This window comes from Lepidothrix coronata, unplaced genomic scaffold (genome assembly GCF_001604755.1).
Source record: "Lepidothrix coronata isolate B3197 unplaced genomic scaffold, Lepidothrix_coronata-1.0 Scaffold234, whole genome shotgun sequence".
Lineage (NCBI taxonomy): Eukaryota > Metazoa > Chordata > Aves > Passeriformes > Pipridae > Lepidothrix > Lepidothrix coronata.
In genome coordinates this window covers 1,146,859-1,172,284 of record NW_016690414.1, presented here as the reverse complement: position 1 = coordinate 1,172,284, position 25,426 = coordinate 1,146,859, and the positions used below count along the sequence as shown (strand labels likewise).

General features: G+C 43.9%; 1 long non-coding RNA gene across 1 annotated transcript; it reads left to right on the top strand.

The window, feature by feature from the left end:
- The first annotated feature begins 2,509 nt into the window (after positions 1–2,509).
- LOC108507000 lies at positions 2,510–23,786 on the top strand. The gene is made up of 2 exons (XR_001877926.1): positions 2,510–2,628; positions 20,464–23,786. It is a non-coding gene; the product is annotated as an uncharacterized LOC108507000 (long non-coding RNA).
- The last annotated feature ends 1,640 nt before the right edge of the window (positions 23,787–25,426 follow it).

Genomic DNA, 25,426 nt, shown 5'->3' with positions numbered 1-25,426 from the left:
ACAAACAATCAAAGGGAAGCTCCTCAGGTTGATTAAGTACGAGGGGGTTTTGTTGTTATTTTTGAATGTTGCTTTTGTTGAAATGCTCACTTATTTCTGATGTTCATCCTCCAGGTAGGTAAAATCTGCACTTTGGCAAATGTGTGCCTGCTTTACACACCCAAGTCCTGGGGTGTGAGCACTGGCCAACACTCACCTGTGTGCAAAGTACACTCACACTTTCCCAACCCAAGCTGTGTCCTTTAACAGGGAGCTGCCTGAAAACGGTGCCAGAAGTAAGGAGAAGTAATAATGTTGCACAAACTAAGGAATTCAGCAAGAGGATGCGTAGTAGTGTTTCCCAAGACTGGTTTTAAGGGAATTTTTAATCAAATCTCAACCTGCTTTCAGTAGTTTCAAGCCTCATTGAAGTAACTAGGCCAACATCCACAGTAACAAAGTGTTTGTGTGCTGCAAATGTATGTGTAATTTTGTAAAAATTGCCAATTTTATGTAATTTGCTTTATCTGATTTGTCTGTCAGTGGGAGCACAAATCCAGTGAAGTGCATAGATCAAAGGGACAGAAAAATGAAGTGCATCAGGAGAAGTGATAAGGGACTATGCAAAACAAATTAGCTTTCTTTTTTCACTTTACATTTCACCTTCTTGCTGCTACATTTTTTTCTGCTACAAACTGTCACCTTCTGCTTCCTCAGCTAATCCTTTAGGTTCATTTTGCATGTCAAAATGGTGCAAGCTGCCACAGTCACTGGCACCCATTTCCTGACTGTCTGAAACCCCACATGTATCTTAGAACACCATTTGTGTCAGTGTTAATGCTGTAGCTTTCCAGCCACTGCTGCCAAGGTGAGAAAGAGTTCGAGGAGAAAATAAATCAAATGGTTTCATTCATTTGTTGCAACACAACATAAGAAGGTGGCAGAAGTCCCCTTACACCGAATTTCAATCAAATCCAGCTAATTATATTTTCTGCCTGCATTGTGACTCAATTAGAAGGCATTTATGAATCTGCATGAAAGTAAAATGAGGACACAGTGCTCAGACATATTGTTCTGCTTCTTCACCCATTACCAAGGAAGTGACTCAATAATTATATTCAGTTTAAGAAAATGCTTTGGGAGGAAATGTTTTGTAACGAATTTTAAAAGTACTGCTTCAGTTTTTAAGCTATTTCATCTTTAAATATTAAATGAGAAGCTTTGTTTTGTGTTATTGTTTGTTTCTATTTTTTTTTTAAAGGTTTCCATTTTCAGTTTGATTTGTAACAAACGTGACACCTGAGACAAAGCACAGGTTGCCTCAGTGAACTCACAGGCAGTTATTCCATGGCTGGCTCTCACCTAGGGTGTGACACGGGATGCCATTCCAGCTCTGACTCCCAGACAGTGCAAATACAACCCTGACAGAGCATAAAGTGTATGATGTGGGAAGTGGCGAGATTTTGGTGGCACCCCTGTGTCATGAAAGGTCTGTGATTTAACTTCTGCAAACAGAACCGAGTTCAGGGACAGGCTCATGCAATTACTGTCCCTACAGAGCAGTAAATCACTTAATACTGAAATAACACTTCTTTTAGTGTAAGACAAGACAGCTACCACAATAACATAACACAACAGAGAAGGAAACACACTGCAGACACTTGAAAATGGCCTGGAAACGTTGGTTAAAGGCTGCACTTAGCAAGAACAAAAAGTCACCTTTTTTTCAGTTCCTGGCTATAATTTCATAGCCATCTTCTACTAACTGCACAAACTTATGTCTTTTTGTTGCTGCTGGATTACCTTCAGGACTTCTCTGATCCAGACCTTAGACCTCTCCAAGAGAGAGAGAGTTTAAGTTCAGGGTGCTCAGAGTGGTGCGTGATGAACCCAGTGAGTCAGCTCCCAGTGGCTTCAGGGGGGACAGTCTGACAGTCCTGCTGCTCTCCTGCACTACCAAACCCAAGTTTCAGCTCCAGAGACAAACACCAGCTCGGGATGGAGGCGAGTGAACGGTAGGAACACCTCCAGCAGCAGCGTGTCCCACCCCTTGTCCTGCCCAGGCGCTCGAGCAAGACTGACCCAAAGGGAACAGGCTGGAGAAGGAGCAGCACCACTCTTGGGAGCACTCGGGGGTGTCCTGGAAGGTTTTCCATCCAAACTGCCCTGAGTTCCTGGGATTAGACCAGAGCAATCTCCTCAAGCACACACTTAGGAGGCGTGGCTGACGCTCATTTTTCCTTCAAGATGCCCTTCTTTCCCCTTCCCAGAAAAAAGTGACACTTCTTGCAACGTGCAGAAGCTGCAGCTACACTTGGATCTCCCACATAACACAGCTGAAATATTGTCCTTTTTTAGCACGGAGTGACAGGTTGTGATAAACAGACTGGTTTCTCTGGCTTACAGGTGCCTAGTCAAATATTAAAGAGCCAGCACACAGAAGCATGAAGTAATCTTTTGTTTTTCATTAAGTGCATAGATTAAAGAGATGTTGTTTTACTGTAATGCACAGAATTATGTCATTTCAGCTTAGAGTAATTGTTCATCACATCACATTGAAATGATCCTTGGTTTTGTTTTAAAGAGCATAGAAGAACAAGAAGTAGAGGAAAAACAGAAGTAGAAATGGAATGTGAGACTATAGTGAAAGTGAGTGAAAAATTCCCCTTTTTATCCAGTAATGCTGATGTTGTTTTCATTTTACATGTCAAAACTTTAAGTCAGGAGCATCCACAATTTACTGCCTGGTGGTTTTTCTGAAATCTTTGAGCAATAACAGCCCTGATTATTACCTGCTAGCTGCATAACATAAGCTGCCACTGACCATTACATCCTTTTGATACCGTGAAAGCAATTTGTGGCTTCTTCCTATCATACCCCACCCCATTGTCTCCCTGCCTGTTTTATTTACTGCTGCTTTTGCCCCACCTCAGTGCAGTGGTCAGGGGCTGTGTGTAACAGCATGATTGTACCAGCTTCCTTGGCACAGCCCTCTGGGTCATGGGAATGTCCTCTGTTCTCTGCTCACAGTAGCTGCAGTACTCTCAGGTTAGAAAACCAGGCACCACCAAACATCTCTCTGAAAAGGTAATTGATGTGGGGGTAGGAACTGAGAGCTTCTGAATGTGGAGGTATGAGATGGGCAAAGGTATTGAAAGGTAGGAATTCTGGGTACCTCTGAAGATTAAGCTTTCCAAGCAGATAAATTAAGGATTTGTCATCTGGGACACCAGAGTACAGGGATAAAGAAGGGATTAACCAGGGCATCACAGCAGAAGGAAGAATTGGGGTACAAAGAGAAAGAACTGATGAATGTGAATCAGTAAAACAGGATTAGTGAAGCCTAAAGGGGAAGATTTAAAGGTAAGAGAGTGAGTTTTTCAGGGAGGGGGAAGGGAACAGAAGACAACTGGGGAAAGGCAGGCAAAGCCTGGAAGAAAGATTAAAGTAGATTAAAGCAAGAGAGTTTCTTTCATTGCTTTATGGAAGGCCTAATGATTAGAAGATGCTGATAGAACAGAGTATTATTTCAGGTGTATCTGCTATCAGGAGGCATGATTATGTGTAAGCAAACTTCCTGTATCCTCCTGTAAACACAGCCGTGCCAGGAGGTCTTGGGCTTTCACTGTCAAGGGGGTAGTGCTAAGCCACTCACCTTTGTCACTGAATCAGGGAATCCTGCTTGGTTTGTATTTTTATTTATTATTTCACTTTATACTGCTTTCTTCTGGAATGCTTTGAGATGCTTTGCTTGCCTTTGAGGAGAGAACCACCACAGTTCTCAGTGAGGGCTGTGTTTGGTAACAAATCCTGCCTTCCTGCTGCGGTTACCTGGCTGCAGAGGATTTTGGTTCATTGCCAGGCAGGCAGTGTTTGCATTTCAGTGTCCTGGGGTGCAGCTCACTCACGTGTGCAGGAGGAACAGGAGCCTTCTCAGGAGAGCTGCAGCTCCTCCTTGCTGTGGAACATCCCCCTGTGGCTTTTCACCCCCTCCCACAGGCTGTCCTGTAATTCAGTCCTTCCCAGGGACAGCTCAGGCTCCGTCCTGGGAACTGCTCCTCTCCCTGGGTGCTGCTGGTCCCAGTGTGAGCAGGGAGGGCACAGGTTTGCTGGGAGCCCTGCTCTGCTCCCTGGCCAGCACCACTGTGGGGGTTCCTCGGGCTTTCCCCTGGGTTCTTTTATTTGCCTGTCTAGGGGGGTTGTATTGGGGGTTTTGGTTTTTTTAAATACTTACCATGTCTGTATTTCTATGGACGTGTGCTGGTAAGAAAGACAGAACCAGCTGTGACTTGCACAGTACAGATTGACTTCTATACTTTACTGAAAGGCAAGTGCTAAGTTGGATTTATAAAGCAACTATAACTTGATTTGTCAGGCTTTTTTTGCTGTGAATCACCCTTCTCTGGCCACACAAACCCCCACGTGTATCTATACACACCATGACATGCTTATGGTTTATTTGAAGGTTTTTACTGTTGCATAATAAGGATCGTTTTTTTCAAATGCTTGTTAAAAATAACACAATTGCAAATGTTGTTCAGTTCTCTCATTGTGGCAAGGTTAGAGATTAAAACTGTGAGGTGGGGCCTTGATTTCATGTGTTGTTTTCCTCTTGGACACAGGCAAGGCAGCTAAAAGTGTGTGTTTCCCGAGCACAGTAGTTGTGACAAAAGAAAACAGAGCCCATAATGAATATGTTGGCACCTTGACAGTATTCAGAAGAGAGACTTACTGAAGATGGCAAAATTAAACTGGCAATTGCTCACTAGGGAACTGGGATTTCTTTGTTGTTTGTGTGTAAGTGACAGGAGAATATTGATTTCTCCTCCTGAGGGATGTGCTGTCTTCCTTTCCTGAAAAGCAGGAGGATGGGAATAGAGATGAGCTGCCTTGAAACAACTCACTGAACATTTGAAAAAGCAGAAGTACTTGTTTTAACTCTGTTCTCCTCATACATCCCTTACACTTTAAATAATATGAGGCCAACCTCACATCTCCTGCCTGCCTCAAATTAGGATATCTTGGGAGGATGGTGGGGACCTGGGCAAATCCAATTGCTCCTGCCCAGTTAGAAGGAAATCAGACCTCAGAGAAGAACCTCCTGTGGCAGCAGTTAACCACTTCTGACACCACTGGAGTTTTTCTGTCCTCGGCCTCATCCTGCTCTCAGGATTTCAGCCTTATAGACTGTGCAAAGGGAATGGTATTAGGAGAAGCTCTGCATGGTGGAATTACCATTCAGTGTATCCGATGTATGCAAGGAAACTGGGAAACAAAATGGATTGGCACCGAGTACTCAGGGAGCTCTGAAATGGGGGGAAGGAATCCATCATGCCGAGGTCTGCCTCGCTCCAAAGCAAATACGAGAATGGTATGAAGAAACATTTTTTTTATTCCACCCTTTTGTGCTCTAAGCTCTCACTGCTGCATCCACAGGACGAGGCATCTGGAATGCTTTGAAGTACCTGGACAGGAGAGGGCAGGCAGAGAAGAGAGTCAGTTTTTCCTGCAGGCCAGAAAGGAGTGTCTCAGCTCTGGCTCCGGTGTAGAAAACCACTGGCTATGGGCTGAACAAACTGATGACCTTAGAGAATATTTCTGTGCTGGAAAGGCACAGAATCCTTCTAAGCCACAATAATAGCTGGGCAGAAATCTAGAGAATTGCCTGAATTACAGCTTCATTCAGGAACTGTTTGAATCCTCTAGTGACTACATGTTAGAAAGCTACAGGAGGAATTTAGTTCACAGTTTTGTTTGTCAGCAGTAGAAACTTAAGATCAAATTTTGAGACAGAAAATAAAAAAGAATGTAGAGTTACAAGTCTGGTCTTAACATGCAACTTTTTTTTTAAATTCTGTGCAAAATGGCTTTTCTACGAGGATGTTTTTGCCAGTTCATCAGAACTCTAAAAAGTAGGGCCTAAAAAGCTACTGCTGCACTTCCCTCACCCTTTAAGCTGTTTCATAGGAACAACTTAAGTGCATGGTGGCTTTCCAGCGGGGCTCCAGCCATGTGTAGGTGTTGTCTAGACTGAAGCTGTCCTTTGTTCTAAACCTGGAATGTTGGAAGCCTTTTGCTGGCTGTTGCACACAGTTCAGCGCAGTACAGTGTCAGCCTCCACGTTTAATTACTGCATGGCCTGTGGGAATGGTGCTGCAGTTGTGGAAGCTCACATTCCAACAGCTTTATTTTCACAGAGTAGGTGTCAATGCCTGAATAAAACATACGGTGTGGAGCTCATGGGGGCAAATTATTTCACAGCCTGCTGATACCAAAGGTTAGTATTTCTAGAAACAGGTCACAGTCACTTATCTGTGGTCCTTCTTTAGATTATTTCTATTAGTATATTTAGAAGTGCCTTGTTTGGATCAGGGTGTTATATAGGTTGGTGAGATCTCTGTAGTTAATATTTCTGCTCTTAAAATGCTCCTTTCTGCTGAGAATTTTGCAGGTTCAGTTTTCAGGGCAGAGTTCAGGTTTCAGAAATCAGTGCTCCTGATGGGACTGATGGCCTTGGCAGCAATTAAATGTTTCCCTGTTCTTTTACTGACACACTTTATATCCCATAGCTTGGATGCTGCTGGAGGTGTGAGAGACAGACGAGCCTGTAATGCCAAACAACAGGGAAATGGCAGGAGCTCCTGGGAATGATGGCTCACTGTCAGTCTTTTTCTCAGGGAATCATTGTAATTCCAAGCAGGGGCTCGTGCTCTCCATGGCATAATGGAATAAATCCTGCAGTAACTTCTCCCCAGTTCCATGTCAGTGTTAACATCTCCTCTTGGCCTGGAGTACCCTTCATTCCCATTTGTATTCAGACAGGCACTACTGCAGCTCCCACTTGAAAATACTAATTGGTTGAAAATTAATTCAAATTTTTAAATTATTACTTAGCTTTTTTACTTTTGAAGTGGTTTTTGGTTTTTTTTAAGGACTGGAGTTAATTTCTTGTAATATCAGCTGCCATTTAATGATTGCAACTCATACACAGATTTAGTTCAGAGATATAAACCCGTGCTTGAGGATTCTAATTTCTGTGGAAGGAAGACACCATTCCCAAGATGTGTTTGAGCCAGCTGAATGCTGCCTTTGGCTCCTCATCCATGCTGCAGGCAGAGAGGATTTGGGGAAAAAACACCTATCGGTGAATGGCTGCACTTTTTAAAGTAATCCCTTCCCTTGGTCAGGCCCTGAGGACAGGCCCACGCTGTGCCTCTGGCAGGTGCCAGCAGGAGCCAGCTGGAGTGGTACAAATGCCAAGCTGTAGTTCCAGTGTTATCAGGGAAGCAGTGTGTGACCAGACAAGAGAAATCCAGTTGTCCTCAGATCTGCTCTGCAAAGACAGCAAGACTTAAAAGAGTGGTTTGAAGGCTTCTTGGAGAGCCTGGAGCCATAGCAGCAGGAGAGAGAGAAGCTAAAATTGCTGTCTTCTCCTGATGTATGGACCAGGTATTCCTCTGCATCCAGCCTCCCCCTGACTTCTGAAGGAGTAACTTAACAATTTAAATTCCCCATCTGTTGCATTTGTAATGATCCCATTGCAGAATCTCCTTAAGCAGCCCTGCTTTAGGTTATGTATGTTGCTGTCTTTCCTTTGCATTAATCACTGGAGTGTTTTTCTCTTGTGCCTGGAAACAGCCACAGTGTTGGCTCAGGAAATGAATGCACTGGAGATGCACCCCTGCAGGTTAAACACGTGGGTGACGGGTTGTGGCCTCAGCAGTCGGTGTTAACACGTGACAAGAGAGAACAGCAAACTGAGAAAGAGCTCCCCTGGGAATTCAGTGCCCCCATTAGCTCTCCTGCCTTATCCGAGGGGCTGAGGAAACCTTTTTCTGTTAGCCAAGGCAGCTTGGTGCTTCAGCTTAATTTTCATTGCATAATTTTAAATACAGCTCGTGCCAACAGTGCTGCAATTAATGGATAGCCTAAAGTCTTATTATTTCAAACTAATTGATATGCAAGGAAGTTTAAATAACATAAGTGATACGAATTTTTTAGGAATAACTTCTGTAACTAACTCAGGATAATCTTTTTACTGTTATTTGGAGTATCAGATGACTTAATTATTTACTTGCCATCACTAAATTTAATGCCTGTCGGTATTTCTATAGTTCTAAAATGCATTTCCATGAGATTGGGAAAAGATGACATTTTATAGTCCTTGTTCTAAAAGGGGGTTTTGCAATTTAATACTCTCATTTATTTCTGGTACTTGTCAACCACCCTAGTTCCAGATGATTTCTGTTGTCCTCAACAAAGATGTGTTCTCTACACATATTTTAAACAGAACTTTAAAGCAAGCAACCCATGTTTTTAAAGTATTCTTTTGCTTCTTCAAATCACTTGATCACTTATGAAAGGCCTTTATTTTTCTAGCGTTCATTAAGCTTATCTTCAACAAGATTGTGATCAGAATTGGCATCAGAGAATACACTGTAAAGCTGTAAGGCCTCTCAAGAACTTTTTAATGCTTTTGGAAGATGTCAAGTACCGAAATAATAATAAAACACTGATAGAGCATTAAAAAGATAAGTTCTTATAATGAAAAGAGGGTTTGTTCTACTGCCAATTTTTTTTTCCCTTAAATAAGGTTTCGCACGGCACAAAACTTTTCCAAGATAGAAGCTACCAATAGTGATACAGATAAATGAAATCAGATTAAAAACAAAGTGGGGCTCTGAGGGGATCATGTTAGGCATTTTGATGGCATGCCTCTCTGTGGAAAGAAAAGCAAAGGGCTTAGTGGAGTTCCATGAGATTCATCTCAGCTCGGGCTTGACCCTCCAGTGAACTAAACTTTGATGAACTGTGTTAACTCGGAAGGAGAGAAGCCAGGGACCAAATCCAGCTCACGCTGATGTCAGGAGAGCAGCTCCCTGTTCCTGCAGTAGGGCTTGAGGTCTGGGTGAGGCCCCAGCGTGACCTCCTCGTGCTGTGGCCACTGCTTTTAAGTTGTAGTACCCCCTATTTTCCTGTCTCTGCTGGCTTCTAGGGAATTTGCCTATCCCTTTTCCTGGCCACAGTAAGGTCTGAGCACGCAGCTCAGTGGTGCCTTTGGCAATATCATTGAGAGATCTGTTCATGAGGACTTCAGGGTGTGCAGCTGCCTGGCAGGGTGGCCAGAGTGCCACAGCACAGAGTCAGTGCTGTGACACACACGTGTCCTGTGGGAATTTGTTATCTCTACCGGTCTGTTGGAGCTTGGATTTTAAGCAGCAGCCTGGTCCCTTTTCCAGGCTCTTTCATGCTTTGCAGTTTGCTTAAATTGCAAGACAGTGAAAATCCCGAATGTCAGACACAGCTTTTGCACCTCTCTTTTGTGAGGCAGGTTACCCCCAGATCTCTGCTGGGGAGGGAGCATGGACTTCATTCCATTTTGTGCCAGTGGTTCCTTCAATTGATCTGGGCAGTTTGCATCTGTGCTGATGTGGTTGCCAGGACTGTAGACCCAAAACCCATCAAAGCCAGTCACTGTCCTGAAGACTGAAGTGAACTCTGGGGATGTGCTTTGCCAGGCATGAGTTCGAGCTGCTCTGTGCAGCAGTGGGACGGGCTTTGTCTTGTTTTTCTGCCCGTATGAAATTACCTTATATGTCAATTTTTGCATTGAGGGATACTTGCTGAGCATCACTGAAACAGTTTTGTGCATGGGTCATTTAAACTTGATGGGTAACCAGAGAGTTGCTGAAGTTTGCAGTAGTCAGCGTTAATATGACCTTTGGAAAAAATGTTTAAATAAAAAACAACTGAACTGAAATATTAATCCCTTGAACTTAATCATGAGGATGGCTCTGTTAACCTTCCATTGCACAGTACTACTTAATCCAGTAATAGCAGTGCAGGCAAGAAGAGGAGGGGTTTTTCCATTTAAGTTTCATTGTAGTATCGTGAAGTAAAAACCTTCAGGCTGTTTTTAATTAGGTTGAACCTCTGGGCAGTTTGCTCTTCCATTAAGCTCTAAAGTTTTTAAGAGTTGCAGTTTAATTTGACTCTGGTTTTGCTTCACATGTAAAAAAAACCCAAAAAACCAAACAAGTGTGTTGTGTAATGCAGCATGAAATGATGAGAAGTGGTGGAAATATGGATGAGCTCATGGTGGAAGTAGAGAGATGTGAGGATAATCGTAGTATATAAACACAGAGCAGCCATAAACATCCCAGCCTCAGAACCCTGAGTAGCAATGATGCATCTCCATTTGATGGTCATTAGATAACAATGAACATATACATCAGTACATAAATTTGAATCAGGTCCCAACTTTTTGTCATTGTTAAAACTCAGCCTCAAAACTTTCCTGACCCTTGGAAGTACAAAGGCCAAAATACCGAGCCGTCATTTCTGGAAAATGGAAAATGAGGGATAGTAGCTCTGTCTCTGCTGTTAAATTTCTGCCAGGCTCTGGATGGATTTTTTTTTTCATTAGCTTATGTAAAAAAAGAATGGATCTGTCACTAAATTGGCTCATCATTTGAGGAGAGCCAATGCACATCTCTGCTAATAGTAAAGAGGAAGCCAGATTCATGTTGTTAATGAGTTAGGAAATATTTTGGAATAGCCTTCGTTGTTACAGGGGATTACAGAACCACAACTACTTGAAAAGATTTTCAAAGAAACTTCTAAGGCTTTGATCTTTATTCAGAGTGTGCTTGCTTCCTAGTGTAAAAACATCCATTTTTAACAGGATATTAACAGAAGGACTGACTGCTCAGTAATTTTCCAAGCAGACTTTTCAGTGAGGCTCCATCCTGCAGAGGCTTTCTGACGTGGAGAGCCACAGTCAGTGGCAAGGTAAACTTCAAAGTGCAGCAGAGGGTTTTACCAGTGGGATTATTTTTGAGCCTAGTGATGGCTCGCTTCTAAACCTCCATGCAGTTCCCTGGCAATTATCAATGACATGGAAATTACAGTGAGCCTGTACTTTAGGAAAGATGCCTCCTCGAGATACACAGACCTCAGTGTGCCATAGGAGCTCTTATTACTCAAAACTTGAGAGTCAGGGCTGAGTAGGAAGGGCAGAGCAGGGTATGGCAGGGAAAGGAGGAGCCAGACTTAACCAAAGGGTGACTTTTCCTTTTGCTTTGAGTAGCACAGTGATGCCACTGGAGAGAGACAGAGAAATAGATTATTTATTTCCTTCCCCGTTGTCGTATTTGAGAAGAAATCTCTGTGCTCAGAGGGACTTTTCTGTGATACTGATGGGCCCTGTTGGAGATGTCCTGCCAAGAGTCAGGCACAGGCAACACTGTAATTCTCTCTCAGCAAGGTGGATGGAGAGACTGGAGAGCACTTTGTCAAACTGAATTCAGAGTTCAGTTAAACTGAATTCAGAGTTCAGTTTAGTCAGGGATCCACCACCTTTTTTTCGGATCAGCTCCTGAGCCCTCACACAGGAGGCCTTAAGCGCCTGAAACTTTCTTTTCTTGTCCCTCCTCTTCCAAAAATAGCCAGAATCTCTCACTTTGCAGGACAGCACTACTTTTAGGCAAAACACATTATATGTAAAGTGGTCCTGTGAATTCCAGGCCCCCCCTGGGGGGGACATCCTGCTCGGCTGCCATGGTGCTGCACAGCTCCGAGTCCCCCGTCCTTCGCTCCTCCCGGGATTTGAAATATTTCTGGAATATACTGTTGCTGTTCTAACCTCAAGATGTCATTTAAAAGGAGTTTCCAAGGGACTGTTATGACCTCTTGAGATGAGAGTTACAATACTGCTGCTCTTCCAAAGCCTGTGCTGTTGGACAGTCAGCTGCCTGTTCACAGGCTGCCTTGGAGGCATCTTGGAAGTGGAAAAAATCGCTCGTTAGAAGGTAATGGATGCACTGATTTTTTTGCTCTTGTTTGTTTTGCAGACAGTGTCCAAAATATGGACAGCACTTTAAAAAAGGACCAGTTAAGAAGCTCTGTTTGAGCTCTGTCACTCCAGTTATTTACCTTGGATCCACTCCAATAAAACAGGGGCAGTATCTGCTGATAGATGAGGCTTCAGTGGAGTTTCTCTGGATTTATTGCATTGAAACTGATGAAAATGAGAATTCTCCTTTGCTTACAGTGAAGCTAACTTACTCTAGTGATGATGAAAAGGAGCAGAAGCTAGCCTTAAAATGTTATATATGCTCAAAGAAAGGGGATTTTTTTCCCCATTCATACCAGCTCAAATTATCTTTATTCATATGCATCATGAGATGCATAGGTCACGTATTTATGGAGTCATCAGAGAACCACTTGACAGCTTAAGAAAGCATTTTATCCACAAAAGGAAACTATTACATGGCATAGTGATCAGAAGGAAGAGTAATTCCAAGTATACAGGTTGCAAGACACAGAGCAGGGCTTTGCATGAGAATAAACAGCTGTACTTTTGGAGGAACGGGAAACAAGAGTTCCTGTGGAGAAAATCCTCCCACAGAATTCACTATAAGCTATAACCTGGGTAGCGCTGATGGGCACCTCATCACTCAAACATTTACTTTTTAATTAGCTCTTGGAATAAATGTTGGTTTACTGCACAGAAAGTAGATACAGGTTTCTTTATGAGAGCATTAAAATCCAAGAGCCCAGGTCCCAGGTTTCCTTGCAGTCCCATTGGTTTAATTGAGGTTGCAGTTAATAAAGGTGGAGACAAAGATTGATGAAGGCCCTAAGGTTGCAGTCTAGTGCCTTGAGACAGCAGGTATGAGAGGGACTCATTTATATGGGGACTTGTTGTACCTCGGGGAGGTGGTGCAAATCACCTCTGCTTTAATAGGAAGAGACAGCGAGCTGAAACATGGCAGATAAGGGGGGAAGCTGAAGAGGGAGTGTATGTGTAAGGCAAGATAACACAGTCTCTGGTTTCTGGACTCCTTGGCTTGTGACATGCCTCAAGTGTTACTGATTTTTTTCAAGCCTGTCTCGGGACAATTTCTGAGGGAGAATATCTGGGCTGTGCAACCTGTTGCCACAGGAAGGCAGGCAGGGGTGGCAGCAGTGGGTCAGTCAAAATACAGCTGCTCCTGGACAAGTGCCCCTGCCAGGTCTCAGGAATAGAGACTTTGTGGGGTGGGAAGAGCTGCTTGGTGTGTTTGACCTTGTGTGAAGGACTAGGGGAGAAAAGGGGTGTGAGGTGGGGCTGGCAGAGAGCAAGTCCTGGAATTGGTGTCCTTGTGTCTCCCACAGACTGAAAAGTAACCATTGTTTGAAAATGCAGTGGTGGGCTCACACTGAGTGGAGACGTCCTTGTCTGAGGACAGGGATCACTAATGGGAGCTTTCCTGGCAGCATAAAGACATTTCCCACCCTGGCTGTTGTTACCCAGTGCAGGGCAGTTCCTTGGGCCAGCTCTGACACCCAGTGCCCTCAGGCTTCCTTTAATGATTCCACACTCCAGCGTCTTCTGAGATACAACCTCAGCTACCTGAACAGTTTCATTTCAGGCTCAGCTTGTTGTCCTTGAGCAGCTTTGTTAAGCCCAAATGTTAAAGTGGTAGCACATCCCTTTGTGCACTTGCTTGATGTCACTGGCAGAAAAAGGGGAGCATTTGGTGCTCTCTGCACATGTAGAGTTAACTCCTTTCCCAGGCCTGGACAAACGGCTGCCCAAGAAACTGCTGTTCCCAGCTGCTTTCTTTGGGCCATTCTCCCAGACAGCAGAGATGGGCATATCAGTTTTGGAAAGGTCCTGCAGAGGAGTCCCACATTGCCACCTGAAGTCCCCATCCCCAGCTAAGTGCTGCAGAGGGACTGTGCCCGTGGGGCGTGAGGGCAGCTGAGCAGCGGTTACTCCTTTGCCTTCCCAGCAGAAATCTGCCCAGTGGAGGGAATAACATGGTCCTTAATAAGAAACTCCTACTGCTTCCAATTAAACAAAAATTGCTGCCTATAAATCACTTGATCCCTGAGCTCTGTTCCTCAATTTCACTCTCCCTGTTATTGAGCCTCCATCTGCTTTTAACAAGTTCTTGCTGCTCATGTATCTTTTAATGCTGCATCCCTCCAGAATGGCTTTCTAATTAAGTAAGCTCTGAAAATGAAAAGCAGAGGAACAGCAGCTTTCCTGCTCTCTGTACCCTTAATCTGGGAGTCCTCTATGTGCTATTTTGGAAGCTAAATTGAGGTCGCTGACATTACGCATATTTGTTGTCTGATGCAGGCTTAAAAGCCCCAAATCCTCTATTTAAAATTATCTTTAGGCTCATGGGTCAAACATTTGCAGGAAGAAAAATAAGTATTTGTAGCTTTAGCACATTTAGAGAAAGAGGGGAGGAGTGAGAAAGGGGCCCCAATCTCTGACCAGTGTTTCTGTTGCAATGTGCTTTCACTGGCCAGTGAAAAGATGAGTGTTACTGGCGTTAACAAAATAAACATTTCCAATGACATGGGATAAGGAAAACGGGAGTTTTCCCAAACAGAAATTCCCTGTAGAGGTTGCAGCCCCCCTTTTGTTAGGAATTGTGTAGTGACCAGTTACTGCCTCTTGCCAAAATACATTGTGCTGAAATTGCACAGAAGAAATGAATGTGGATGAGTTTCTCATCAGTAAGACAAAAAGAACAGGTACTGTTTATGTGGAATTAAATGTTATCCTGCATGTGGGCCGTGCCATGGCAGTTATGGATACAAATTAGTATCACATTTCAACTGGTGAATAAATGCAAGAACCAAATACCAAAAAAAAGGCAATTTTTAAAAAATATTTTGCTGCCCTCTGCCTCAAGGGGAAATGGCACAACTTCGAAATGTCTCACATTTGGAATCTCAACTCGAAAACTGTGAAAAGCCTTTTTAAAAACTTAAGAATAAAGAGTTTGCTGTTGGAAATTGTCAGAGACTGTTGAAGATAGCAAACTGTTCAGTCCTCAGAGGGCATTTTTACCTGGGTTATTGATAATTTTCCTTTCATAATTTACTGCATTATTCAGGGAAAGAAAGTGATTGGGGAAACAAAATAAGGTAGATTTAAAAGGAAAGATAACAGAAACACAAAACTCAAAGAACTGGCTTTACAAAAAAATTCCCAGTGGAATGGAAAATCTGAGACTTAAAAAAGTGACTTATTTGGAATCATATCAAATTTTGGGAGAGGAAGAGCTTCATCAAAACAAATATGGCCACGCTTAATGTTTTTGATTCAACAAAATGGCATTTTAGTGAGGTTTTTTTCCCCCAAAATGTGTAACCAATTGTATTTCACACATAACTTCCTCAAAGCATTTTTGGTTGAAGATTAATTATTTAGATGCTTCTTAAGTGTTGACCCTTACGTTATTTTTGAGTTGAAAAAATATTTTTAAAAAACACGGGAGCCGGAACGAATCCCAGCCCGTGTGGAAGCGCGGTGGGTTTGCGTCACAAAACTGCCTCTGGCAATGGGATCTCACATCAGGAGAAGGGTGCACACCAAGTGTGTGGCATCTCCAGCTGCTCGGGGAAGGAAGAGAGGGGAAAATTGTTTGGAAAACCACTTGCATTACTAACTTCCCAAACGCCCCTTTCAAGGTCCAACGGGAAGGAGCAGCGACGTTCCCATTAATGACTTCAAAGGTGTCGCAGGAAGGGAGGTGGGTTGGACATGTTTTGCCCCAGAGTTTCCCTTTCCCTTGGGCTGCCGGAGTGGGGGGAGGAGGTGGAAGCAGGGCTGTGTATCCACCAGCTGTGTATCCACCTCTTGTCTTCGAGCCCTCCTGGTGACTCGTGTTGGCAGCACACTGAGTTTTCCACGTGATCATTTTATTTTTGTTCTTGGTGGAAACAGAAGTTCATTAGATCATGGTGCAAGTATGTGAAAGTCTACAGGGGCTTGATCAGGATCATCTAAAACCACAACCTCTGCCTCTGTAATTCTTTATTGATCCCAGTTGCTGGTTTTAGTGCTGTGTTCTGCTGTTCAGTTGTTAGTTTTAACAACAGCAGCCAGGTTATTGTTGTAATTTAAATGTAAATAGTTTTAATAATCCCATCTGTTTCCTTTTCTGAGTGCCTTTTCCTTGCTTTAAACTGAACAACCATAGTGATTTTCCCCTCCCACATTCCAAGGAAGGGTTGCAAGGCCTTTTCCTGAGTGATGACCCTTTTTGGAGAGCAGTTGTGGTGGAGGATGCCGAAGAGCCCTTTGAATTGGGAGGGAGTGTGAGCAGATCAGCTGGCTGGCTGCCAGGAGCTCTGGAGTGTGAAACCCTGCTCCTGGTCTGTCCCTGGAGCTCCCTGGAGCTCGGGGCTGTGCTGGTTCTACTCAAGGTGCAGGTGATGGCATTTGCCCGGGGCACGAGGGGGCACTGCCAAACTTCTGCCTGGGCTCAAAGGGATCCCTCGGGCATGGTTTCCCTGAGGAGCCCCTTGTGGGGTTCAGCTAATGGAGGCAGGGCAGGCACAATCAAATCCTCACCGTATCCAGTGGGAGATCCATGGAGACCCAGTGGTCTCCGGCCTGTTCCAAGCCTGTGCTGGTCTGTCTAGTTTGATAAGTGATCATGTAAACAGAGTGGGGAGAGCCCTTCCAAACTGGCACCTCGAACTGGTAGGTTTGATCTCTACCTACTTTAATTTCTTTTGCACTTTGCAGATAATAAAACTGATATTTACCCGGGTTTTGCAAAGCTGATGTGAGCATCAGCTGATGATCTTTAACTGGCACTGTCGGGTAAAAAGATAAAGGGTAGGTAGATAGAAGCACACACTCAGGAGTTAGAGCTTCTGGCCACAGCTGTCAGCAGTGACTGACACGTTCATCTCCTGTCCCCAAGGACCCCACTTAATGACGGCTCCGAATTTTAAAGTATTAACTCGTTGCCTGTAAGTAAAGTCCACGGGAGTGAGATTTACCTGAACAAGAAATACTGTGGCCAACTGCTCCTGGGATCCTGAAACAGAGTGGAGGTGACATTAATGAGTTGTTTTTGCTGGGGGTTAAAGGGAGGACAGAGGATCTATAAGAGGGCAGATAGTGAGATAACAGAAGGAAGGAGGCTGTTGTGTGTTAATGAGGACAGTGGTCCAGATAACGATCTGCCCGTCTAATCATCAGTCTCAACTCCCCCCCTTGTCTGACTCCAAAATCCTAAAAGCAAGTGTAGGTCACCTTGTTTAGTAGCTAGAGAACAGAGAAATTGGGGTAGGTGGACTTGTGAGGGGAAGCAACCCAAGGGGACAGCAAACTGAGCAGTAAGGCCACGCCGGGCTGGAGCCTGGTGGTGCTGGTTGTGCAGAGAGGTTTTGACTTACACACACTAACGTGGCACTTTGTCTCGCTGTCAGCGAGCCAAATAACAGATGTGTGTGACTGCTGCTGCTGCTGCTGCTGGGAGGGCAGCTTTCCACTCATTTCCATGAACTGTAATGTCCCTGTAAAGCCACAGAATATATAGAAGGGCACTGAGGTTTTTAAAAGAAAAACAGCTGGATTCTTTTGGGCCAGCTGGTTTTAAGCAGGCAACTTGTTTCTTTAACCTTGACCCTCAGCCGTTTGCCAGTGTTGTGCCAGGAGCTGATGGTTTGAGGAGGAACATAGTCAAGGCACTGTGGGAGTGCCCTGGGTTTGGGAGCCCCAGGCTCCCTGAGGAAGTGAGGGCTCAGGTCTGGCAGTGGGATGGCTTGTTGTGCTGAGGCTCACCCCTTGTTGCAGGTGGAGTCCTGTGTGACAGCCTGGGGGTCAGGGAATGAATGGGATCTGAGGGGCTTGTCAGAAGCTGAGCAAGGGGAAGTGACAGTGCCTTTGAAATCAAAAAGAAAACTAATTTTTACCCACTGTTGCAGTTTTAATCAACCCTCCTTGTCTACTGTCTGCTCCTTCCCAACTAAATTCACCCTTCTCCTGATTAGATATCTATATAGACTGTCTCTAGAGACACTGAAGAGAGAAAGGTAGTTCCAGATTTGTGTCATTCCTATTAAACACTCGACTTAGGGGGGATTATCCACTGGAGGCGCTTTAGGAGGTGAATATCAGACACAATTGTTACCTAACAACATGCTTATGGTTGCACTGGGTTCAGATAACGTTCAGTTTCTGAGGGATTTCAAATATTTCTATTGCTCTTAAACCTAATTAAGCAAATCAAGGTTCTGAAGGAAGTTGAGAGCCAGGAGACTTTCCCTGACTTACAGTTTTACACACCTCCTTCTATTCCTGAGGTGCCCAAAACTCACAAATTCCTCGTGTGACAGTGAGATGAGGAAATGCAGCAGCCCATCTCTGGCTTGGACAGTTCTCTGTAAGGAAATTCATGCTGTTTTAAAAAGCTCTGTATTCCAGTGCTCTGGAGCCTTTTCCACGATTCCTAGATCTATAAAAACTCCTGTACCCAGAGCTGCCTCTCCCTGCAGGAGCTCTGGCTTTGTGGGGTGCTCAGCCAGGGCAGCTCAGAGGCTTCAGAGGTTCCTGAGCATGGGAAGGCAGCAGCACTTGCTGTGTGTGGCACAGTGAGCTGGAGCCTCTGCCAGCGCTGCTGTTGCAGAGTCATCCAGGGAATGCTTTGTTCCACGACTGGCATAAATCTCCCTCTAACTGCGATAGCATCTTTGGGTAATTGTCACAAATACACAGAAGGACTCTCCTTCCCCTCCCTCCTCCCTGCTGTTTGTTAAACAAGGCCGGTATTTAACCATGAACTGTGACCCAAAGCACAATCGCACCGCAGAGGTAGAGCTTTTTCCCTAGGGTTTAATCCTTGGATTTGCAGTGAGTGCCGTGCTGCCATCACTCTGACCAGCGTGGATGTGGTCTCTCAGGGGCTGAGGAGCTCCCCGGGCTGCAGGAGATGAGCCGGGCAGGGAGGGATGATGATCATTAGGGAGTTTTCCCTGCCAGCCACGCTAGGGCACTGTTCCCTCTGGTAACGCCTGTACTTGTGGAACTGATAGCACAGTGCAGACAAAAAGAGCATCCCTTCAAAAAATTGTATCTAGACATAAAGCCAGAAAACAAAAGAAGAAGGATGTTGTGGTAGTGGCTAACAGTTGACAGAATTATGTATTTTAGAGGCAGGATGTATTTTAATGGAGCCGTTTGTGCCTCAGACTTGGGTTTTATCTGAGGTGCAGAACCGAGGCCAGAACATCAGGAAAATTGCCAGAAACAAGGCAGGAAAAGAGCATTAGCAGGGAAACCAAAAGGAAAAGGCAGATCTTAGATCCTGAGGAAGAAAAGCTGCAGAATTTGTCTAATTAAGGAATGTAGAACTAGACCGGGTGAGCTGAGGACATTGATTTGCACATCAGGAGAAAGGAGAAGAGGCCTCACAAAAATAAAGTCAGAGATGCAGGATGAAAACCAGGACAGAAGCATGGGGAATGGGATCGGAAGGGCTCAGAGGGAGGGGTAGTGGTAAAGTCACATGCTGTGGACAGGTCAAGGATGGTAAAGACTAGTATAGGTCCTGATGCTCAAGTGAAAATTTGTATTGCCTGGTGAGAGCCGTTGCAGTGGGGTGAAGGAGACCTGGAACTACGTAGGAGGGACTCAAGCACAGAGCTGAAGGATCAGAGTTCATAGCACCTTTATCCTGGAAATCCTGGAAAAATACATAGCTGAGAATACAATTACCTAAGGAATTATTGCAAAATTGCTGCAGCTACAGTTAGCAGAATCTGACTCCCTCTTTTTAAGAAGGTGGGTAGATGGATGGATGGATGGATGGAGTGGATTTGGCTTTGGAACTCACCCCTTTTGCTTCCTGCTGTGCTCGTATTGGTCATGATGAAAAAATTGGCTTTGTCTTCAGTGGAAACCTTCATACACGTTAATGTTTTTTAAATCATGGATCGTGCAGATCCTAATATGGGCACTAAAAACAAAGGCTGTACAAATAAATACTGGGAAAGGACCCACTGCTTCCTGAAGACCGATAGCCAGATTTCTTTCTGCATGCCTGTTGCATCCTGTTGATGATCCGACACTTTTTCCCCAGTAATGTCCAAGACACATACTGCATTAATCAGATAATGTAACTTTCCATGATCCAGCCCTAAGAAATGTAATTTAAACTTGTTTTCCCTCCCTCTTGGACTCCCTGTGACAACTGACTTTTTCCTAATGGTTTCTCCTCCCCAAGAAATCTGGCAAAAGTTGTTATATTGTTCTGAGAGCAACGTTTGTGGTGTGATTAATGTGTGATTAACTACCTGGAGCTTAATAAAGGCCTTGCTCTTTCCAAGGCTTATCCGTGATCCATACTGCACTTGAACTGGGTCTTGTGAAAGCCAGTGGGAGTATGGACACCAGTACAGTTAAATCCACATAAGTTTGAAGGATTTGGGTACCCAAGGGTGGTACCCAAAACCAGCCTTACGCACAAACGACCGCACGTTTCCTTAGCTTTGCAATGACTGCATGGAAATTAATGGGAGCTTTGGATGCTTGGTGCTAATATAAAAAACCAAAAAGGAATATAATCTTGAGTAGTGCAATAATGTGTTATTAATTATATCCCACTCCCTCCTGGTGTGGTACTTTCCCCATACTGTATCACATCAGATACACCTGAAGGCAGCTTGTCTCTTTTGTTGTAGTTGCAGGTGGAACTTGATCAGGAATATCAAGACAAATTCAAAAGACTGCCTTTGGAAATTCTGGAGTTCGTACAGGAAGCCATGAAAGGGAAAATCAGTGAAGATGGAGACCACAGTTCTGCCCCCTCTTCCCTGGCATCCGACAGTGGAAAATCCAATCATAAACCTCCGCAAAGCGAAGAGGAATTGGAAGAAGAGAATCCAGAGAAAGTGTTTGATACTACTTTTTAACTGCCCCAGAAACAATATGGGTGTGCCAGGGCACACCGCTCCCAGCTGCCCGGCTCCGCTCTCCCGGGGGGAGCTGCCACCGCAGCGCTTCGGGAGGCAGGAGGAATCTGCATTCGAGTGCACATTTCCCCAAAGGAACACTTTATGAAAAGTATCGTGCAAAGGTCTTCATTCTCATTCTTCATCTGATTGTTATTCTGAAGCGTAGTGCAGTTGCAATGGGAAAATTAATATGTTAACCACCTTCTCCTCTTTATTTTTCTTTTGGTTTTTTTGGCCCAGTTTACAATGGGTAATTTTCTGGCCATGTTCACTGTTAAGAATGTTTAATGAAGACCAATGTATTGTACAGAGACAAATGTGTGCAGATTTCCTTTTGAAGTGCCAGTGCAAAGTGCTCCAAACTAATAGAGATCCCGGAGAATATTATAACAGTACTTAATCATATTTGTTTCCTTCTTTATAACTGCACCTTGACAGCTGTACCATCATTTTACATTTGCACTGAAACATTTAATCCTTTTTAGCTTTGCAAGCACTGGTGGCTTGCTGTCTTGATATTGTTGTGTTTATCACATGGAGAGACATGTATTTGCTGCTGAAAATCCTTGGAACTGTGGGGAGAAGAGGAAAACGGAGAGAAGAACTCTGCGTGGAGGTTGTCGGTGTCTGTGTACCTCTGTGTTTGTTACACTGTGTGAGTGCATATATGTTTGTATATATATATATATATATATAGCTATATGTGCACACACATCTGTCTATATACACACACACAGCATGTTTCTATTTGAAGTTGATGTGGTCTCCTGGCCAAATGAGATGTTTCAGGGATGCGTGAGTAGAGCGAATCTTTCTGAAAGCCGACATCTGGGTTATACTGCTATAGAATAATCATTGGATCATAGAATTCTTTTTGTGGTGTTAGTGTTGTAAATCAAAGTAGTTTTAGAATATAAATTTGATATATATTTTGCAGACTCAGAAGTATTGATTTTAAGTATCATATTTTAAGCTTACTGAATTTGATAGGATTATGAAATGTTTAGGACTACAGTATTTGAAATCTTAACAGAATCTTCCATTATTTTTAAGACTGAGGTTCAGTTTTACTGAGGTCTGAAATTTAAAAGCAAAATATAAAAAACCTGATCACTGTTATTTAAAAATGTATATTAATCCGTTGAACTGACTTGTTAAAATAAGAACAATCAAGGTGAGTGTACTGTGTGATAATGCGTGAGAGAAGTAACAGCACATTCTGAGAAACTTATACCAGGCAACAGAGAGACATTGTGAAAGTCAGGATATTTGAAAAGGTAAGGAAATGCTGTTCTCTGGATTCCCATACTGACAGGAACAGGAATTACGAGACGTGTCAGACAGATTATTTGTACCCAAGCCAATGCAGTCCTTCCCCTCGGCCTTAGGGCAAAGGAGAAACCAGCTCAGAAGACACAGATTTGCCTCAAGACGCTTGATCCTGCAAACTCATGTTTTCCTGGGCACCCCTGGGCTCAGGAATTGTTTGGGGAGGAACGTTCACACTCACGTTTGCAAGATCGGGGCCTTACTTAGTATTGAAAAGCAATCGGAGAAAGCAATCGATTACATGGGGAGGCATTTTAACACAGTGTAACAGTTAAGTTACCTTACTTCCAATTCCCTCAGGATTTTAGTACTTAAACTAACTTATTTTATTTAAATTTAAGCAATAAAATACAAATCGAGCTTAAGTTTTCAGTTAAATAATGGTGTATATATATATAAGTTCAAATCTTGGAAAACAAACAGTATTTTGGTGTTTCTTTTTTAAACTCAAGAGCAGAAAGAAAGAAAAATTGCACATTGTTTGGAGATCGTATTTTGAATTAAACTGCTCTGGTTTATGATGATGAAATCAGTGCACATGAAATTCAAAAATCTGACTTTCATCTTAAAGCTAGGAAAGGTGAATCCTCTGTTAACCCTTGTTTTGCACTTTGAAATCAATCTTAATCACTCATTGAAAACGTAGAGAGTCGAGATGTAATGCTGCATTTTATAAAGTACAAATGACATATTGCCTAAATTATTAAAAGAGTAAACTGATAGCAGTGTTCACACTAAAACTGAAGGCTATTGCATTATAGAAACAGTTGTACAGAACAGGCTTCGTGGTAAAATCTTGGCTCCTTTGGATCCCAGTGCTACGCTCCCGTGGACTTCAGCGGAGCCAGGACCTCACCACAGCCTTCAAAGAAACTCGGGCGAACGCCAGTTAACCTTTTCTTTATATTTAAAAATAAAATAAATCTGGATTGAGTAACCTCTCAGCTGTAGTCATTTTACAGTACGTTTGTATTTGACCATTTCCTGTACTCACATTTTTTATATCTGTACAGTGCCACTTTCTGCAGGTGTAGGGTAGTGTGTAATCCTGTACATCTTGCATTGTTCAAACTATTTCAGTGAAACAGATATCATTTAATATTGATATTACTTGAACTAGAGTAAGATAATGAAAAAAAAAAAGGGTCTTTATGATGTGCAAGTCTTGTGCCTTTTATGTATTTGCCTTGTTCCGTGTTGAATGTGTGGAAATGCTGTATTGTGGACTTTTCTGCTGTATAGAATAGAGCTGTCTATATTAAACTAGGTCGTGCACTTCAGATATCTTTACACTACTGAAAATAGCTTGGTTTTGGCAGTATAAACAGAATTTTAAAAATTCTTATGAAGGCCAGACATTTTAGATTTAACATGTTCATAATTATGTTAATTAATGCTCATGTATTAGCTAAACATTCACTGAAAGATAACTAAAGGGACATCATTGCTTGCCTTTCTTTGAAATCAGTGTTGCTCTTGTACATTGTATTAATAGTGTCTGTGATTGATTAGTCCTTGATAATTTGCTTTCAAACTAGGATGAAATATTCCAGTTAACATGTACATATTTTTTCGGTTCCTCGATCTATGATTGTTTCGGAGGCATAATTCACATTTTTGTAAAAATTCTATGCAATTTTGTGGCATGATGTTTCTTCCACTTGTAATTTTATGTGCTTACATTACAGATCCAAAGGACAAATAAAAATTTCTTAACACAAGACGGGTTTTCTCTGTTCCTTGACTCAGGAGCCTCAGTTGACTCAGGAGACCTTACCCTGACCCGTTTGTTCCCGGGAGGGCCACTGCCACGAGAAGTCAGTGAAATCTCCCCGCAGGCTCTTGTGTTCACAGCAAGAACAAGAAATTTCACATGCCTGTGCTTCCACCCCCTGCCCCTCCCAGCAAAATGTGTGTTTGCTGGTACTCTGGAACAATGGGAAACAAAGTGCACAGGAGCCAAGGAACTGGTAAGAAAATTTATCGGTTTACAGGGCAGGCTTTTGTAGAACAGCTGGGGCATGATTTTCAGCCCTACTGATAAACTGCTTCCACAAATTACAGCAGCCTTACTTCTGTTCCACTGCCCCAGCTGCTTCACTAATCATCTATGCAATTATATATGTGCTCTGAAATGTACTTTTGCAGGGCCTTCCACTGAGAGCATCGAAAAATAAATCTATTCCTTTGGCTTTTGACTTTCCTCCCCTGTTTAATTTACGGTGTAAAAAAATTATCTCTGGGAGAAGAGATAAGCAGGTATATTAATCCAGGTACTAAGGGATACACCTGTTAAAACAGTTTCCAAGGCAGCTACAGTCACATTGCTCGCTAGAAGAGGTGTGGGGAAACGGGGTCTGGCACAGGGGTAAGGGTGGGCAGGGAAGGGAGGAACGGAGCTGAAAGCGGAGCCTGTGAATTTGACAGACGGGCCTAAGACTGGGACAGGAACAGGGGAGCGGGGAGGAATCAAAAGAAAAGAAAAATGGGTACGTGTCCTTCCCTGAAGAGGAGCAGCAGGGTGTGAAATCAAGAGCGGGGTTTGTGAAGGCCCCACGAATGAGCGCGATCGTGCCGTGACGCAGGCGAGGGGATGCAGACGGAACCATGGGGCAGGGACACGGCGTGGCAGCAGGAAACTCAGTGGGACAAGGGAGAGATGGGGATGGTAGCACAGAGGGAAAAGCCAGGAGGCCACGGGAAGGGCTGGGAAACAATCCCTGGCTCCCCCAGGGCTCGGTGAGGCAGGGCTCTCACAGCCAGCTGAGCATGACCTTGGCACTTGTGGGACTTGGGCCACGGGAGACTGACTGGGCTGCTGGGGAGGGAGAGCGACAGGTTGGGATGTGGGGAAGAGCTGTTTGGAGGCCGAGCGACAGGTTGGGATGTGGGGAAGAGCTGTTTGGAGGCCGAGCGACAGGTTGGGATGTGGGGAAGAGCTGTTTGGAGGCCGAGCGACAGGTTGGGATGTGGGGAAGAGCTGTTTGGAGGCCAAGTACAGGGAAGTTGGCGTCACAGGGGCCAGGCAGTGGGACCAGAGCTGCTGTGAGAAGCCTGATGGGCTGCTGAGCTTCCAGTGGATTCTGCAAATGCTGCTGGTGATGGCCAGAAAAAAAGCAGTCCCACCACAGGAGCAGACTTCCCCACCACTTCCCCAGTCCCCCACCAGCTGGGGAAGGTGATCAAAGACTTCATTTTGCCCTCAAAGTGTATGCTTTGATAACCAGTGCCAGTGCCAGGTTCTGGCACAAGTAGTTGATCCTCAGCTTCGTGAGCCTTACATGGGTTCCTCCAGCATGATGCAGCTTCCAGGAGAGGGCTGGAGGGTGCCCAGATCCAACTGAGATGTTGGGATTGGTGC